The sequence below is a fragment of the Nipponia nippon genome, unplaced genomic scaffold (assembly GCF_047370975.1).
Source record: "Nipponia nippon isolate SJK-2023a ecotype South Korea unplaced genomic scaffold, ASM4737097v1 scaffold_17, whole genome shotgun sequence".
Classification (NCBI taxonomy): Eukaryota; Metazoa; Chordata; class Aves; order Pelecaniformes; family Threskiornithidae; genus Nipponia; species Nipponia nippon.
The window spans coordinates 6438884-6457856 of NW_028262333.1; the positions used below are offsets into that span (position 1 = coordinate 6438884).

The 18973-nt window shown below is 56.5% G+C and overlaps 1 protein-coding gene across 2 annotated transcripts in view; it reads left to right on the forward strand.

The window, feature by feature from the left end:
- The window catches only part of FLT4 (fms related receptor tyrosine kinase 4), a 60904-nt gene that overhangs the window by 625 nt on the left and 41306 nt on the right, over nucleotides 1–18973 (forward strand). The gene's annotated exons all lie outside the window — the stretch shown is intronic.

Sequence of the window (18973 nt, forward strand, 5' to 3'; positions counted from 1 at the left end):
ACGGGGGGAACCCTGCCGCCGTCCCTGCGGGGTTCGGGGCCGTGGGTGAGCCCACGCCGTGCCCGTGCCGCGGGTGTGCTCGCTGCAAGCACGGAGAAACCCCAGCGGGCTCCGGCAGGAGGGATTTCTCTGCGCTCCCCGGCCGGGGAGGGCAGCCCGGAGGCCGGCTCCTTGCTCTGTTTATTTATTTTTTCATGCACAGAGTCATTAATTTGTGAGCGCCGGGCAGCGTGTAGGGGAGGAAGGCGCAAAGAGGCGGTGGTCCATGCGATGCCGTCCAGCCTGCCTCTCCCAGCCGATCGCTGGCAGCTCTGGTCCGCCTGGGAAGTCACCCAAGGCAAATCCCGGTGAAATGCTTTTCCTTCCCATAGCACTTCTGGGGCAAAAGGCTGTTGGGCAGCGAGTTGAAGCCCCTGGCTGCAGCTTGGGTCAGGTGGATGTGGAACCACAGCAGAGATGGGGCTGCAGTGCCCTTCCAGCGGGCAGAGACCGTGGGGCAGAGCCCGTGGGGCAGAGCAGAGCTGGGTGGGCACCGCCAGGGCGGCGGGGACAGGGCACCAGTCCCACCAGCTTCCCCCAGGGAAGCTCCTGCTTGCACGGGTAAAGCATTTACAGCCTGGATCAGAGCGAGACCGACAGAAAGTTAGTAACGCTGGAAGCGTGCAATGTGGGGAGATGAATTTTGGGAGCATAAATAGAATTTTCTGTAGCCTCGGCTCAGTGACTCACTCTCACCGGTGGTGTTTGCTGCTGTGGTTGAAGCGAGCTCACGGGAGGACCGCAGGTCTGGCCGCAGCAGTGCAGAGGTGCGGTACAGACAGCATCGCCGGCAGTGGTACCGGGAACCTGCTCTGCCCAAAACGCTGCCGATGGCTCTGGCACCCCGGGGCTGAAGGACCCACAGGGTACCAGAGCCCAGGGGTTGCTCCCGGAGGCAGGGCAGAAAGCGACCTGCTGCTGGCGGCATGGCGGCGGGAGCTGCAGCTGTTCAGAGCTCTCTTGTTAGCAATTTGTACAGCGTGGTGTAGCTGTTCCCAGGTTCTTTCATCTCCCGGAGGTGCGGGGAGCAGTGCCTGGGAGGCTCTGGCCGGCGCGGCTGCATGATGTGTGGGCCTCGTCAACGCGGGGCTGCGCAGAGCTTTGAAGCTCTCCGGTGCTGCCTGATTAGCGCAGCGACGAAGGGCGATGGGAGCTCAGGTGGGGGACTGTACCCTGGGGATTTGCTGCCTCTTCTCTCACCTGACGCCAGTTTGTCAGTGTGTAAAGGACCCACAAATTCCTCATTAACCATAATCCCAACTGGGTGCAAATATTTGCTCCCCTTGGGAGCAGGGATGGGGATGTGAGACTGTTCCACCTGGGAAGGGTGAAATACTCATCTCGGGATCACGAAAGGTCTGTTCTGGCTCTGGGTCCTGTGTCCTGCTTGTTCCTGCACGCCAGTACCCGGTTAAACAGCCCGGCACTAGGACGGGATGCCGTGTGTCAGAGCACATGGGCTCTCCACGCGTCCTAGCTCTGCGGTGCTCCCAGGATGGAGCGGAGTCGGGTGCTGCCCTTTGCCGGCGGCGTGATGGGGGAGCGGGTGGAGGTTCAGCCCCAGCATCCTAGGGCAACCCTTTGTGGACGGCGATGAGAGCGTGGGCTCCCTGAGCCGCGATGCTCTGGGCGCAGAGCAGCGTTGACCACCCCACAGCCCAGTAATCCTGCTGGAGACTCTGGCTTGCCGCTTTCAGGAGCATATGCCCTTTGCGTGAGGGAAGGGCCCGTGCTCGTGCAGGACCTCAGCCGATCGCCTTGGCTGGCGTTGCCTGCCCTCCTCTAAGATCACGCAGACCTCCCCGGCTGGGTGTTCGGACAGCCCCGTGCTGACCGTGCCAGCAGCAACATTCGCCTTCGCAGCTGGGAGTTGAAGCAGTTGCTTTATTGCAAGTAATAAACGTGGGCCGTTTCAGCAACACCCTTTCATGCAAAAGCTCGCAAGTGCACAACAAACCCTGCTCTGGCTTAACCCAGTTGCTTGTTAGTGCTGAAGCAGAGCCAAGGCCTCCAAGGAGGAGGTGAGTGATGGGAGGGACGCAGCCCGTGGTCCCTGGGGGCTGCCGGGGAGGGGGCAGCCCACGGCCCTTCTGCCCCACCGTCTGCTTAGGGGTGAGTTCGGATGAATGGGCTGCAACTGCCACTCTGGGATTTGGCTTGGGCCCGCGAGCCCGCGGCTCGCTGCCTGCACAAATGTTTGTTGTTGAGCTCAATTTGACGGCTGGTCGGGGGAACGCTCCCCTGGCAGCACAATGTCCCTGGCCGGCGCAGGCGGGGCAGGAGGGGGCTTCCTCCAGTGTCTCCCACCGCACTCCGCCACCTCTCTCCTCTGGGCGCATTCCATGCGGGATCGCTGTCCCCAGGGTGTCTCTTGGCCCCATGTTGGTGCGGTATTTTCCAGGGCAGGCGTGGGAAGGGCAGGTGCTCCCGGCCGGCCAGGAGGGAACAGGCTGTTCCTGGTGTCCCGGGGCAGTTCCTGGGGAGGGAAAGGGAGAGCGGGATCCCACGGGAACGGCAGCGGGAGAGGGCCATGGCCAGGCAGCAGTTTCTCCTATACTGTATGGGGCATCCGCAGCACTCAGGAGGTTGCTTTGCAGAGTGGCTGACGAGCAGGAGGGGGCTCTTGATGTGTCCCCAGGTCTGCCCAGCTCTCAGCAGTTTCAGGGGGGGCAACGTGAGCCCTGGAGATAGCGCCCATCTGACCCACCTTCTCCCCAACCACTCGAGCTGGAGCAGCAGAGGTGTTTCCAAATGAACGTGGCATCTTTGCATTCAGCTTGCTGGACTGAAACAGCCCCAAGCAATGGGGGCAAGGCGGGGGGTCCCTCACCCCCAGTTCGGGGGGCTGTGTATTTAAACCCAGTGGCAGGGGAAAGCTGCAATAAGCCGGGGTGATGGGGGTCCTGGGGGGGGTCCTGCAGGTGTGGGCAGAAGCAGAAAGCCCTGTGATGGCCAGACCCCGCAGGCTGCGCTGCCCGCAGAGGGTGGGAAGCCAGAGCGGTGGTGGTTTCCGTGTGAGGAATGACTAAACGTCGCAGGGCTCTTCCGCTGGGAAAGACGGGCCGGAGCATTTCAACAGAGGGCTGCAAAGTCACGGCTCGCCTGGAGAAGGCAGTCCCTGGCAGATTCCCGTGGTGGGAGGATGAGGAGCGTGGCGGGGGACTGGTGGCTTGTTGCATGCCACCGTGCAGAGGTGGAGTTCATTGCCATGGGGCCTTGTGGGTGTTAGACATTTTCCTGGGCCCAAAGGCAGTTGTGCATGGAAAAATATGTGGATTTGCAAGGAAAAAATCCACAGGTGGTTAGCTAAAGCTGAAAGCCCCCTTTCCCATCCCAGACTTTGAGCCGGAGGTGCCCAGCACCATGTTTCACGCTGACCTACCCCAGGCAGCTCCTGCAAATCTCCACCTGGGCAAGGGGCAGCAGGGAGCCAGGCAGGCAGCCCCCAGAGGGTCCCACGCCAACTGGGTGCCATGGGGGGGACCGCAACCGCGCGGTGCGTGCCAGTGTCTACCGGGGAGGCCAGCGCTGAGACTTGCCCTGGGCCAGAGCTGGAATTATCTTTTTGTCCTTCATTAGGAGAAAAAAATACTGCTGCAGCTGCACTGGCATCTAGTGACTGGTTAAATTAATTCCAAGGGTTTTATTGCCTCTGGCTATCCCAGACCTTTGTTTCTTGTTTCACGTTGTTAAAAGGGAGGATTAGCCGGGTCCCAGGGGGGCTTTTTCTCTCTGGTCAAAATAGTTCTGATGTTTTCGGCACACAGTATTATTGCCCATCTGCGGTGCCTTATTGTTAATGCAAAATAGTGGAAGCGGAGATGGCCTGTGGTCAAGTCGGCAAGGAGGCACGAGCCCTTGAGCCCAGCGTCACCGCTCGGTTTGTTGAGCAGCCGTGGGCAAATCGCTCCATCTCTAGGTGCAAGTTCAGCAGAAGGAGGGTGAAAACCTGGCCCCGCGGCAGCCAGTGGCGAAACTCCCACTAAGTTTTATAAGCTGAGAATATTAAACAGGGAGTCTCTCCTGGAGTCGTTTCCCTGCTGAGGTAGCAGAAACAGGTTTCAGCCAGTGACTTGTGTTTCACCTTACAACTTCTCCCACGTGTGAATTGTTTTTCTTGCTGCGTTTCTGCCCCCTCCTTCCACAGGGCGAGGATCTCCAGTGCAGGCTTTGCGGGCCAAACCTGGAGGTGCTGTGGGACAGACATCATTTGCTAATGAGGGAGGATCGGTTCAGGGGGTCAGGAAAAAACTCCAAACTGGGGAAACGTAGAGATCGAGGTGGTAGGGAAAAGCAAGAGAGAACTCCGAGTAAGTGCTGTGGTCTCCCCTTCTCTGAGCATGTAATAACCAGGCTGCTGCTGCTGCTGCTCCCCTGCTCGGCTTCTGTGCAGTGAAAGGCAGCAAGGACTCCAGGGCTGTCCTCGGGAAGGACCATGAGAAAGAGCTGAGTGGGTTGCAGACCTTCCTGCTCTTTATCCTCCATTACTGATGGGCAGAGCCCTGGAGTGAGCAGAGAGAAAAGGGTGATGAGATTTTACCTGCCTGCAGCAGCCAGTCCAGAGCTGGTTACAACTCCCAGCAGAGCCTGGAAAACCCTAGTGTGGTTGCAGAGGGCTTAGCGAGAGAATAAGCTTGGCCCTGCTCCCGGTCTCGGTGCACGCAAAGAGGGAAGCGAGTCAGAGTGGCTCGATGATGCTTTCGGGACCCGTTGCTGCGATGTGAGCTGTAGCCACCCACCCGTGTGTAGGCGTGGAGGGGTTAAGCCTTCTCCTGGCCCCGGCTCCAGTTGGCTGGGCGAGCGCCAGCCGGTGCGCCGAGTCCACCCGCCTCAGTCTGCAGTGCTAGCGCCGGTGACGCGGTGCCCGTGTGCCATCCCGCCACAGCTGCGCTGCACAGCACGGCGAGGCCACCCACCCAGGCAGGCTCTGGCGGCCGGGGCAGCCCCCTGGGGAAGGGTTAAGCGAAGACGAGAGGTGCTGATGCCAGGCTGGGTGTCCAGGTTCTCCCTTGGCGGAGGTCAGCGGTGGTTCATGGGAAAGGAAAAATTGGCAGCTGGGCCGGATGTCCCTGCATTTCCCCTCTTCCTGCAGCCGCCTGAACGACGTTCCTTATTTAGCTTTCCTGACGGACAGGAGGAATCTGATGGCGGAAACTGTCACTGCCTGATAACAGCTCAGGGACCCATTTATGATGGGCGGCACGGCAGGGAACAGGGCAGCGCTCCTCCTCGCCAGGAGGGGAGAGCCGGGCAGCCGGGGCTGCCCTTTGCACCGGGTTTTCGGGGGCGGCTGCGGGTAGGGAGGGGAGGGCACTCGCAGCCCTTCCCTTTGTGCTGGTTTGTGTACAAACCCCCTCAGTGCTATTTAAAAGACTCTCAAGGCCAAGGAGCGATGGCGCATATATATTATTTTGGCATTTTTTTTCTTCTTTTTGGTGAGGCATCTGAGCTGGTGGAAAGAGCAATGGATGGGGAGAGGGGAGGCGTGGAGCAAAGCCACCCTGCCAAGGTCTGAGACTGGGCAAGGCTTTCCACTGACTGGCAGTGAGGACGTGAAGGGCAGCCAGGTCTGGGATGCCTCAGCAGGAGCTGGGAGTGATGGCCAGTGCCAAGAGTTGAGCACACGCATCAGTACTGGGACCGGCTCCCGTACAAGGGTGCTCTGACTGAGCAGATAACCACTGCAAAGGAGATGTGACTGCATGTTTTATTGTCCCCAGCTTTCTCTCCATAGAAGATGGCATCTTGGTAGTGTCTGAGCCATTCTCTCATATGTGCCCATAGTGACCAGCCCCAAAACCACAAAAGGTCCTGAAATAGAGCCTGTATTTTAATGTATCCATTGATTTTTATCTTGCATCTGTGGAGGCCACCAGGCTGCTCCCATACCAATAAGAGCATTGTTTCCATGGCAATTAATGTATTTAAAAAAGGGCAGAATGTACAGCGAGACTGTTTTGTTTTTTTTTTTTTTTAAAGAGCAACCCCTAAGCAAGGCAGCCGTGCCGCTGGCCTGGACGTTGGACTTTTAGTATGTGCAATGCACAGATTGGCGTCGCTGTGCTCTGCGTTGGGATGCTGGGCATGGTGAGCCGGCTCAGCTGGGCTGGGTGGCACGGGGCTCGCTACAGCCCCTCAGCCCTGAGATCACCAGTCCTCTGCTGCTCAGAGTTTTGTGTTCCCTGGGGTGGTTAGAGCTGCGTGCTCTAAGGTGCGTGTCTCACCGTTTCAGTTTTAGCTGAGCAATATTAAAAATCTCCCTGTGAGACTGAAAACCTCAGCAGGAACTCGCAGGAGTTGTTTCTGTGCTCTCTGAGCAATCCGCTATATGACCAGACCGTTCACCTGAGCATCCATGAGTTGCAGGATTGAGATTTAGGTCATCAAACTATGCTGGTACCTCAGGACCAAATGCTTTTCACTTCAGCTACGTTCGAATTCCTTTTGTGTTTGCTTTTGGTCATCAAACGGCACAGGCAGGGAGATTGGTGTGAAGGAAATTGCTATATCAGTCCATTTGTGTTCATATATTGCTCTGTTGGTGCCACAGGTGTGTGCAAGGCTGGTAGATACGGGAAGGAAACAGGAGCTCCTGCTGCAAACCCCAGTGCACATTTCGGACGGCCATGCTGGGGATGAGGCACCCATGGGGGATAAGAGGGCTTTGCATCCTCCTTGCTATTCTGAGGCAGAAAAAGCAGTAAAGTTCATATTGCAAGTTATTTGTTTAAAATTATACGTGTTTCTTATGGTGTCATTTCCTAGCGTGATGCATAGTCGCCATTGCGGGGAGATGAGTTAACTTCCTCCTGTACCTTCCTGGGCAGGAGTCATCTCACCCAGTCCCTATCGGATAAAAGTTTAGCGTATAGCCTAAGGCACTTGCTCTACAGTCGGTGGTGGGGAGAAAGGCTTTTCTGGAGGCACTCCATCCCATCCTCTAAGAGGTGTTGAAGGAATTGCCTTTGGGGAGGTGACGGCTGAGACTGCTCCCAGCCTGCGTGGTGTCCGCACACGTGCGTGTCCCCAGGACCGGCACTGCCCCTCTGCTGGGTTGCGTTTCACCCTGCGATCCACCCTCTTCCTCACCGGCCGCCCCGGCTCCCTCCGCCTCAGCAGCTTGCAGCTGCAGGAGGGGACAGGCACAGTCCAGCGGAGGGTAAAATGAAAGAGCAGCATCAACCAAAACAACTGATGGCCCCAGTCTCAGGAGACGTGGCCAGGAGGAGGCCGGGAGGTGGTGGATCATGTGGAGTGAGCAGTAGACAAAGGAAGGAAGTTTTTATTACTGGGCCAAATCCTGAAGTCCTTCAGTTGTATTTTGGCCAATGCCTCAATGACTTCAGTGGAGACTGGTCCGAGTAAAGAGAGATTCAGGATCTGGCCCCTGGGTAATTTTGTCACGTGGGAAGCTTATAAAGAATTTGCAAGCTCATGATGGCTTTTCTGAGTGGCCAGCACTAGCCAGCGAGCAGTGCCCGTGGCAGCCAGGCCTCCTGCCTGGGTCACCATCCCCTTCCTCCGTGGGGACACAAAGCGCCCATCCTGCAGCGGGGTCACTGTGTTGGCCACTGGCAGGCCTTCACGGGGCTCGGCAGACCCCAGCCAGGTGCATGGAGTTGGGTAGCGGCTCCAAAGGTTTGTGAAGGTCTGTCTGCACGTTCACAACTCCCGGGAGACCCGCGGAGGGTTTTTTGGTCCTCCATCATCTTCCTGAGTTACAGAGGCACATGGGCTCTTCATGCAGTGGGGAACTCTGTAAAAGGTTTACTGGTTTCATGCGTTCCCCCCAAAAAGCTACAAAAAGTGCAGGGCTGCGTAGCAGACCCTGGAAAACCCTCCATTGGTTTCCCTGGGTGCGGAAGGTCCCGCGTCGGCTGGGGGAAGCACGTACGTGTCTGCGCAGACACAGGCGTGTGCGCTGACAGTGGGGTTCAGCTCTGGGCTTCGCTCTCCCTCTGTGACTTGTTTTCCTCATTTCTGAAATACTGGCATCTGCCGAGATGGATGTTAGACGTAGTGACCTAAAAAAATAAATACTGACAGAAGTAAGGGTCAAGTCAATAATTGCCATGGATGACAGTAAATCTTGATGTTTACTGAGGCAAGAAGGTTGGGCACGAATTGTGGTTTATACTCAGATTTGGAAACTGCCAGCTCAGAGTGATGGCAGCAAGCAAAATCGCATCCCGCAGAGGTGACAGCATCCAGCACCCACAGAAATCAATCACTCATGCATTGGGTTGCCCTGCCTCAGCAGAGTCCCCGGTGAGGCATAATTTGGTCTAAGTGGCCATCATCCCTTCACCATGCTGCAGTGCTTGGCCCTCAGGAAGCAAAGGGCAGAAGTTTAACAGCAGTCCTGAAAGCGTGGTGGCCGGCTGCGGTGCGGGATGCTCCCATGGGAGATGTGTGCATTCACACCAAGAAACTCCCGTGCCACTGGGCAGGCAGCGCACGGTCCTTGTGCTGGGATGAAACACGGGGGAAGCAACCACCTTGCCCGCAAACGGAGTTACCCGCTGACACCTTTGTGAAGCAATTTAGCTACTGTAGGGTGCATCTGAGTCTGAGGACTCCTCATTTTGTTTGTTGGTTGTTGCTAAACTATGAGATTCAGCAGATCCTGGGCTGCTGTCTGTAAGTGCTGGCTCTGGCAGTGCCGGCGGTGTTGGGATGGGATCAGGGCGTATCCTGTTCTTCATCTCCTCCCCGTGCTGTGACATCCCAGTGTGCAAGTGAAGGGGAGCCACAGTGTACCCCGTACAGCCCTGTTCTGGGCAGACAGGCTCAGACCCCAATGTGTGCCCCCTTGAGTGACAGCGTTGTGGTGGGATTTTCCCACTTGGTCAGGTAGATCCACCACGCTTGCTTGCTCATGTGCTACGAGGACTAACGACATGAGTGGTAGCTTGATGTCCCCAGTTTGAATACTTGAGGATGGGTTTTGATGTCCCCCAAGCCTCCTGTGTCGTAGGGAGGCAGGAACCTGTCCAACAGCATAAGTCACACCAGAACTGTGCCCACGCCAAGATGCAATGCCTGCTGCCATGGTGCCTGTGTTGCCCAACATTGCTCCTCCACAACCCTCGCCATTTCACAATATTTATGGCCGCTCCTCACCCTTGGCTGCTTAGACAAATAAAGCCTAATGCAGCCTGAGGCAGTTAATCCCTGGTTCTCCAGCCTCCCAGCAATAACAAGGTCTGGGTGGCATTTCAAAGAATGCACTGGGGGAGAGGGGGAGCACCGGGATCTATCTTTTATATGGTAGTGGAAATACAAGCCTGCCTTCATTGAAGATAAGTGGTGTTGGCTGGGCTAAGCTCCTGCTCAGAGGTTATAGCGGTGATGGAAGGCAGGAGACTCTGCGTGGCGTTGGCCCCGCAGTAACCTTTACCAAAAGAAAAACACTTCTTTAATACAATAGTAGATTAAAAAAAAAAAATAAACAGGGCCCCATGTGAACTTAGGAAACCTGTGCTGGCATGAAGAGAGATGCGCGTGGTGAAATGGCCTGAGCAGCACCTGGAAGGGCTCTGGCCCTTGGACCCACGTTGCTGGGAGTGGGAAAGGGCCAGTGGCTGTCCTCAGCCCCTTGGTTCAGTGTGGTGCCGAAAAGGCTTCTCCTGCCTTTGTGGTCCAAGCCAATGCGGCTTCCCTTCATTCACACCTTGGCTTTCCCATGGTGCTGGGAGGGCCATCCCCAGCCTTGCCCCATGGCTCTAAGCACCAAGCACCTTGCGGTGACCAAATGGGGACAGCCAAGGAAGTGGCGTGTTGTCTCTTTAGCGCAATTTCCCTGTTAGTACTTGTGCTCCTTCGGTGGAAGTCATTAGCATGTGTAAACGCTTCCTTCCCGTAGCGTCCGCTTGCGTGCTCTCCCCGCTGAGCTGCGTGGCAAGGGAAGCACCTTCGAACGGGAAAACAACAGTCAGCCTCTGAGTATTAGCAAGAGAGTAACTGGGTGTTTATGAAACTTGGTAACCCTCTTGTAAGCTATTTTTAAAAAGCAGCATAAGGTGTTTTAGCTTGCTGGCCTTCCAATAGCACCAGAGTCCGACACTGCCATTTAGGCTGGGTGTTTCACTGTAGGAATTGTGCTATGATGTACATAGTGTGACATTTCCAACTCAGCCTTTCTTGGAAGGGAATTAAATGAGTTTCATGGCTGCGTGAGGAGTGTTATGTGGAGGTGGAGAGAGAAATCTGTGCAGATGTTAAACAGCCAGCTAATCTCAAGTGACGTGAATGCCCCGATACACTTCGGCTCTCGGAGATGATGATTATCATCTCCTGCTGCAGCGGGTCCTGGCTTGCAGTCACAGCTCTGCGCCAAGAGAAACTGAGAGCACACGCGTTTGTAACTTGCCATCGATGCCCCAGGCAGCCCCGCGAGGCCGGCTTTCCTCCCAGTGCCCCGTGTCTCTCCATCTTCAAGTCTCTGCCCAGCAGGGAGCAGACCAGATCACTGACCCAGGGGTGAGGAGCAACCCAGCAAAGCCCTGCGTGGGGGAAGAGATTTGCAGCACTGTCTAGAGCCTGTCCCTCTTCAGGATCCCGGAGAGAGCAGAGTAAAATTTTTATTAACCACATCAGGGAAGACTCCAGGTTTGGCCGGCTCCGGCTGCTTTCAAGGATGGCAGAAAGCCGAGCAGCACAGTGTTTTTCAGGAGAGTTGAAATTTCTTATCTCCTGCGTTGCCGTAGATGTGTTTACCCCAGGGAGCTGTACCTCCTGCCCTGCTCACGTGGATGCCAGGAGGGCTCTTAGATCTGCAGCAAGCGCTCGGAGCTCTTCCAGCAGCCCTCTCTGCTTGTGCACGTCTGACCTCGTACCTGAGGTTTCCTTCCTCTGCCGCTACCTCTGATGACTAATGCTGCTTTGAAGAGCGTGTGCCTGTGATCTTCCTGCCTCCCCTCGTGCCCACCCCGTCGGAGGCGGCAGAAGGGGTCGTGCAGACGCGCGCGTGTGCGCACGTGCGGGTGTGCATGCAAGAAGCTGCGCCGTGGAGGAGGGTTCGTCTTCTCCCGCTCCCCAGGCAGCAGCGCGCTCTCATGCCCGTGACCACTCTTCCCTTTGCTTTATTATTATTATTTTTAGATTATACTTGATGCTTGAAAACCCTGCTTTGATAATCAGGAAGTTTGAATTCCTCCTGCACTTTGCTTGTGCTTCCTACTTTCTGGACCCATCCACGTCTAATGTAGCTTTTTCATGTTGCGTTGGCTCTGGGATAAATCCATTTTCTTTGTTCCCTGTTGCCTTTCATTAGAAGGAATAAGGATTCCTCCTTTCTTGCTTGAGTATCTCTTTTTTTCCAAGCCAAAGCAGCCCAGTTCCTGCTGCCCTACCCTCTGTGGCTCGAGCAGGGATGGAGGTACAAATAAGCTGCATGATGGGCTTGCAGGGAGCCTGGAGCAGATGGGGAATTGAATCCAGGTTTTCCAAGGCCAAGATAATCACCTAATTGCAAAACTGTTTTTTCCCACTTAGCCTGTTCATCAGCTTCTCTTCCACTCAGCAGCAGGAGATCAGCTTGAGGGTGGGTTGTGCTGCAGAGGAGAACAGGCACTGCCAGCTCCAGGGCAGCTGTTTGGTTTAAGGGCTCCGAGTTGATTTCAATTCACAGCTAAGTAGCAAACATCTGGATGCAAACTCCAGGGACATGAAGATGGAGGAGCAGGTCTTTCGTGCTTGGCACAGTGCCTCCCAGTCCAGCTGCATGGCTTGCAGACCCCTGAAAAAGTCCAGCACAGTCAGCCTGGCTGCAGCAGCCTGGGCGGGAGGCAGGCAGGGTCCGCAGGCTTTGCTCACATTGGGGAAACCTGCCCTGAGTGGGGTACAGGGGTTTCTTCAGTGTCCTGCTCAGCCTGTCCATAAGCCAACGGTCTTGGGAAGAGCTAAACTTCAAAGGCCAGCAATTAAGCCCACACACAAGGAAAAAGCAAACCTACGACTTGCTTTTTTTCTTTCCAAATGCTGCTGCCCTTTTCTCTCTGTGCTCAGTGCCAACCCGCAGGCTCTGTCTGGCTTCCCGGTCAGCTGCCTCTGCCTCCTCATCTCCCAGCAAGAGTCGGATGCCGAGGCCTCGCTTAGCTTGAACTCCCATCTTTCCCCAATGGCAGATCTGCGGCTTGCTTTGACAGGAGCTTCACCTGAGCCTCTGGGAACAGCTCATCATGGAGCTGTAGTTAATGATGTCCAAACTGAGGGTCTCCTCTCCGCTGCTTGTCAGGCTTTTCTCTTCCTCTGTGTCCATGCAGCAAAGCCCCAGTGCTGTGGGTGGAAGCCCCTGCCCAGGCACTGGAGCTGGTCCTGGCTCTGCCTGGGCTGTCACCAGCCTCAGCGTGGGCAGCTGGGGCTCTGGGGAAGGGGACGATGCCCTGGCGTGGGCAGGAGGTCCTGCCCTGAAGCACCCGCTCTGTTTTGGCAATGGGTGGGTTAGAGACTCCTAGACCTGGATGTCTCACCTGGATCACTGTGTGCAAGAGCTGGTGGTGACTTGTCCTCTGGGAGCTTATCCCTCTCTTTGGGAATCTCTCTGTGGGTATCCCACAGTGGCAAAATCCAGTTTAGCTGAGCTACTTGGCAAGGTACTTTGTCATCTGCTCGTCACTTCATCAGGTACAGCGTGAGCAGCAGTGGATAATGATTTCCTTTAGTCGTTTACCCTTTGTCACTGTATAGGCTATGGTTTCTTCTCAGTGGCTGAAGGCATCTCTTTAGTGTCCCATGGGTTTGTACCCTCTGCTGCCAGAGGTACCTCAGCCCAGTAAAGCCCCTGGGGTTACACCTGAACAGACACGGGCTGGAATTAAGCTCTGAATCCTGCAATGGTCAGGCAACTCCTGAGCAGTCCCGAATAGGTTAACTGGAGGTAGCTTTTCCCAAGCCCCCTGCACAGAGATCCAGGGCCCACGGGGGGATGTCCCTGGCCCATCCTGGCCATCTGTTTGTGCTGGCAGTGCCTGTCTGCCAGGTACCAGATTTGGACCAACACTCATTTCACACGAGCTGTGGATCATCTATTGCATCCCTTCAGGTTAAAGATGTAATGAACGGTGCTGATTTCTGTTACCGGTCCCCTAAAGCCATCCGATCCCTCTGCTCTTTCTATGCCACGTTAATCACATCCTGCGGGGGCAGAGAATGTGAGCAGGGCAAGTTTTTGAAAGAAGTAAATTAAAACAGGAAGAGAAGCAACTTGACAGTCCTTAAGATGTGGGAGGATAATTTTAATTGAGTTTTGCAAGGGTTTAGCCATGCAGTTAATAGGGGCCACTGGAAGAGCGGTGGCTATGTATGCTAAGCAGGGCAGCTCGCCTTGGGCTCCTGCAGAGCCATGGCGGTGGCAGAGTGGGAGCTGCCACAAGCGGTTTGGCAGGCCTGAGGATTTCTGCCCCTTGGGGAATGAATCCTGCGGACAGAATAGGTCCTGTTCCTGTCTGAGGGTGCTGGGCTCCCCCTCCCCTCCCCGCGCATCCCGCTGAGCCAGAGCTGCCCTCTGAAATGTCAGGGAGAGGAAGCAATCCTTGGCTTGTTAGTTTCTACAAGGAAATAAAACGCACAGATGGCTCAAGCATCCTCTATCTCAAAGGCAGGAAAAGGATTCTCGGGGCAGGAGCAGGCAGCCAACAAACCCGGAGCGATTCAGGGAATGGGGGACCAAACAAAGCGGCGTCTGGCCAGCCCCTGGCCAGCAGCAGAAGGGGTGGGCCGGCGGCCCGCCGAGGGGAAACGAGCTCTCTGATGTGCGGGAGCATCCCTCGCCCGAGCGGGAGCAGCAAACAGCCAGCTCCCCCGGGGGTCGGGGAGGCTGCTGACAGCAGAGATCCTGGAGGAGGTCTGCAGGGTGGCCCCGGCTGACCCGCTGCCCCAGGCCGGACATGTGGCTACCTGACACGGGCTAACTTTGGCTCAGGACGTAGCCTCTTGGGGAGGATGGAGTAGGGAGCGAGCGCGGGGGGGTGTAGGGAGAGGAAAGACGGCAGGAGACAGAAATGCAAACATGGCCTGACAGCCGTGGGGCAGGGGGAGGGGAGGAGGAAAAAGCAGGGTAAACCTGGCAGGATGGAGCAGGAAACCGGGCTGAGCGAGGCAGGGCGATGGTGAGAGAGTGCTTCCTGCGGGGGAGAAAGGCGGACAGATAAACACTCCCGGACAGGCGCTCGTTGACGCCTCTTTGGGATGCTCTGGGATGACGTGGTGGCAGGTCCCAAGGGCATGGGTGGCTGTGCCCGTGCAGACCAGAGCCCTGAAAGCAGGTGGCGGCGTGGTCGGGCATTGGGTGTAGCCGTGCTCAGCTCGGGGCAGCTGGCTTGTGAAATACCCTGATTTAAATCCCCAAGGCACCAAGGGACCAAGGCTGAAGGTTACAAAGGTAATTTTGCTCCTCAGGACAGCCCAGCTGTCTTGAAAGTGGCTCCTGCTTTCAAGCTCCTCTGCTTGTGTCCCTTGCTGACGCTGCCAGCTTGGAAGTCCAAAAGCTGAAAGAGCCCAGGGAGCTCTTGACTTTCTTTGCCTCGTTCCACACATCAGTGTGAGTGGTTACGAGATTTTTGTGCCTTGCCAGAAAAGAACCGGTTAATTAAAGTTTATGAGCAATGAGAGGCTAAACAGGCCTGTTGGGGTGCGTGCATTGAGGCCAGAGCAGCCTTTTGGAGCGAGGCCGTGGGGCTGTTTGGCCAGACCCGTGGGTGCTGGGTGCGTGGCTGTGCCGCCATGGAGTGCCAGGGGCTGCGGGAGCAGAGCAGGACGCCCGGCCTCATGGTGCTGCTGGTCTGGCTGTTGCTCCTTCTGCTTGTGTCGGGACCATGCTGCCATTGCAGGATGCACTGCTCGCATCTCTGCCCACCCCCTCCCACTCCCCGCTTGGCTGGCAGGCAGGGGGATGCCTTGGCTGGGGTCTCCCCTGGCCGTGGGTGCTGAGCTGGAGGAAAGCCCTGACTTTTTGCATCCCCCAATTGCCCTGTCTGGTTGGACACACATCCTTTCTCCTCACCTGGCATCGTTGCAGACCCATGGTGCTTGGGGCATCTCTGGGGCTGGTGCCAAGAAAAAAGCCTTTCCACCAGCTCTGGTGGCCCCTTCCTCTGCCCTCGTATTGGTCCCTGCTCAGGGGGCTCCTACCTCCATACTTACCCCCAGGTGTCTCTGGGCAAAGTTAATGTCTCGTTCTGCTTTTGGTGTTGGACAGGAGGGATCAGACACCCAATAATGATGATCGCCTCTGTGTTTCTGAATATTGACCGAGGTCCTATAATTATTAGTCCCTTGTGTCCCCTGAAAGAGGACAGCCTGCCCCAGTTGGAACAAAGGAACATCTGATGTTTTGGGAATATCCTCACTAAATGGTGAGGACATAGACCCACCACACTTTGATTTGGTGACATTTCAGGGCTTTGAGGTCCGTGGATGAAAATCTCTAGACCAGAGGAGTGTTGTCTCGCCATTGGTGTTGCCCGCCGTGAGAAGGGGAAGGTGTTGCCCCAGGCCTGAATGAGCTTTTGGTGCGTGGGGGTCAGTTGTGTGGCTGGGACAGCGATGCTGCCATAGCACAACACAGGGCGCAGAGGGGCTGATCCTGCACAGAGGAGCACAGCCCCCGTGTTTAACGCTTTCTGGGACAGGTCTGAAGCAATGGTTAACCCCGGGCTGCAGAAAAAGGAACATCTTTCATGAACCTCGTAAAAGAAAGGACCTGCTTCCTTTGCCCTTGTGCAAATACATAGTTTTGGGGTATTTACGGTTTTCTATCACTATTGTTTTTAATTTATTCATTGCTTACACCTCAGCCTGTTTCCCTCTTGCCCACAGAGCCCTTTAGCACGCCGCCTCTCCATTCTTCCCCCAGCCTCGCCATGGGCAGGGGTGGCTGCTGGGCAGAACCTGCTCCATTTTGGTGTGAGTTCCTGCTGTGGTTTGGGGCTCGCCCTGCCCGCTGTGAGGCTGCAGAGAAAACACCTGGTGTTTCATCCCCACGTTGGCCGGAGCCTGCCATTCATTTCTCAGCCTCGTGTGATATCTCACCTCTCTGCAAAACAAGCCTTCCTCCGTGCTGGCAAGCACCAGGAGGAGGAAGAGGAGGAGCTGACATCCCTACGTCCAAATTCCCCCTGCTGCTCTGCCAGCTGCCTGCTCCTTGTCGTGACGTGACACTCACGCTTTCCCGCTCCAACCCCCAGCTGGATGCTTGCCCCGTGCATGAGGAGGGATCGCTCTGTGCAGGAACTTCAGCCCTGTAGGTGGGAAGTTGGCCCGGCTCTGCCTCCAGCACGTGGACTTTCCGTGTGTCTATGAGCAGCTGCGGGTCCTCCAGGACCAGGGCAGCCAGTTACACCAGCACGGGGTTGGTGGGGAAGAGGTAACTGGAGCAGAGGGGGAAGATGGCACCTGCAGTGCTGGGGTTAGTTCCTGCGGGGCAAGGGGAAATGGTGTACATGCGGTTTCGCCAGCAAATGCTGCTAATTCAAACAAGCCCAGCTTGGAAGGCCAGAGGAGAGGTCTGCAGAAAGGGCAGAGCAAGGTTTCTCCTCCCTCTCCCCCAGTGCCAGGCATTGCTTCTCTTCTGCATCAGAAAGGGTCGTTCAGTCCCTGTTTCCCCAATTGCCAGCAAGGTACCGGAATTTTGTTGTTGGCTGTTCCGCAGCAGGTGTTTGCTCACATAGTAACTATGGTGTGTGATTTCATGTCTAAGTGCATGCCTTGCCTTGCTTGCAAGGGAGGAGCCCCACCACCAGCTTTGCAGCCTGCATGAGCAGCTCAAGGCAGCCAAGGCTTTAGGCTGGGGGTAAAACCCAAGAGAAATGGGAAATGCTTTGCAAGAGGAGCCACATCGGGCTATCCGGTAGCACTGGGCGCTGAGCAATCCCAGGGCATTCAGAGCACTGTTGAGCCCCAGCCAGGGACAGGCCAGAGCAGCTGCCTGAGCCCGGCGAGTTGGAAGAGGCTCATCCGTGGTGCTTTGCATTGCAGATGCAGGATGTGGGTAAATTCAGGGGCTCCATCCTGGACCCTTGGTCTGGGGATTCAGCTGCTCAGTGCAAATCTGCCAGAAATCCCTTTTGTAGAAAGATCGCAAGTTTCTGCCTTGCTTTGTTGGGATGCTCATTGACTGGGAATTTTTGCCTGAACACAGCAGTCTTTTGGGGGGCAGTAGCAGGGTCAGGGGGAAAGGACACTGTTTTTTTTCCCTTCCAGCCTATCTTTTACCCCAGTACAGCACTGGGCTGGGCAGGCTGGGTATGCGAGGTGCAGGGAGACAAGCGGGAGCGCACAGCCTCATCTGGACCAACTTTGCTCCGTGCATGTTATTTTGCAGCTCTGGTGACAAAACCCCGAAGCAGTAAGTTTGGTGGCAGGAGCGTGAGCTGCGCCGGTTAGCTGGGGACACGCAGCGGCTGTGGCCAGAGCGATCCAGTCCCAGCGCCGGGGAAGGAAGTCAGCGAGAAGGACAGAGCGTGAACAAAATCCCTCTCCGGAAAGGCTCCCCGTTAATCAGTCAGCGGGGCCGACTCAGCAGAGAGGGAGGGAAGGGGAAGCAGAGAGGGGCTGAGGTGGTGTGCGGGGGCTCGGAGGGAGGATCCGGTGCAGGGCTTCCTGTGAGTGGAAGCAGAGAGAGAGTGGGAGCCATGCCGTGCCATGCCATGCCATGCCATACCTGCACCTCTGCCCATGTGCAGCCTTTGCACGGGTGCCCAAAGCCATCACTCGCTGTGGCAGTGCTGGCTCTGGCACAGGCGTTGCTCTGCAGTGATTTAGCCATCTGCAGCCATCACAAAGGAAAACCAGGCCCCTGGCAAGGCTTTCCCACAGCGTGCTCAAGGTCAGGCACAAGGCTGGAGCCTGCGGGCTGCTCAGTCTCTGTGAGACACCCTGGGGTGGGTAGCACTTTCCAGGGCGAGCATGGCTTCCCCACCAGGTAGGGAGAGCCCTGGGATGCAGGACCCCAGCAGGCAGCCCTGCCATGCTGAGAGCAGCAGTGATTTCAGGGTGCAGAAAGAGGTGGACGGGGCTGGAGAAAATGAAGGAGCCACCGGTGATAAGGAGAAGGCCCTCGGTGCAGCCTGGCCCCTTTCAGAGCCACACACTGAGAGATCAAGGCTAGGAAAACCGCTGGGAAACACACTTCTCCGAAAATAGACAAGGTGTGAGTGGCTGTGGGATCCTGCTTCCTCTCCCCGCATCCCATCAATCCCCCTCTGTTTATTTTAATATCCCACTGCCAACTTGCTTGGAAACCATCTTGAAAAAACAAAGCTCGCCGGGGCTGCTGCATACCTTTTTAATTACATTAATGCTCTCCCCGTGCAAGGGCGCGATTTAGTGCACACGAGAGAGCGGGCTCTGCTTAGAGGGACAAGGAGATAAAGCATCGCCGGGGTTGGAGGTGGGGAAGGAGGGACTCGGAGGAGAGGAGACGCTCCATGCTCTGGAGACATCTCCCTCGCACCCAGGGATTTGACGGAGACACAAACCATCTGTATGTCGGTTAGCAGAGATTTAATGGCCAAACCCAGCACCAAGTTCAGTGCTGGGGAGAGTGAGACACGGGAGGGCTGTAGCAGGGCATATGCTCCCCCAGGGAGGGAAAGGGCAAGGGCAGCAACGGGGTGGATCCGTCTGGCAAGCACAGAGAGGGATGGAGAATTTTTGGGGGGAAAGCTGATGGCCTTGAAGATGCTTTTGGAGGCTGGGAATGGCTCTGTGCATCCCTTTGCCTGTCCTGGATGCCATGGGTGGCTGTGGGCATCAGCATCCCAAGATGCCAGCCCCAGTGTGGGGTGTCGGGGTGAGTAGTGGGTCCCAAGCATGAGCCAGTGCCTGATGCAGGGAGTCCCTGAAGCTCCCGGCAGTCCGGAGCTGATGAGGAGGCTGGACGGCCACGAAGGCCGGCCCGGCGCTGGCTGTCAGCAGCGAGAGCGTCCCCAGC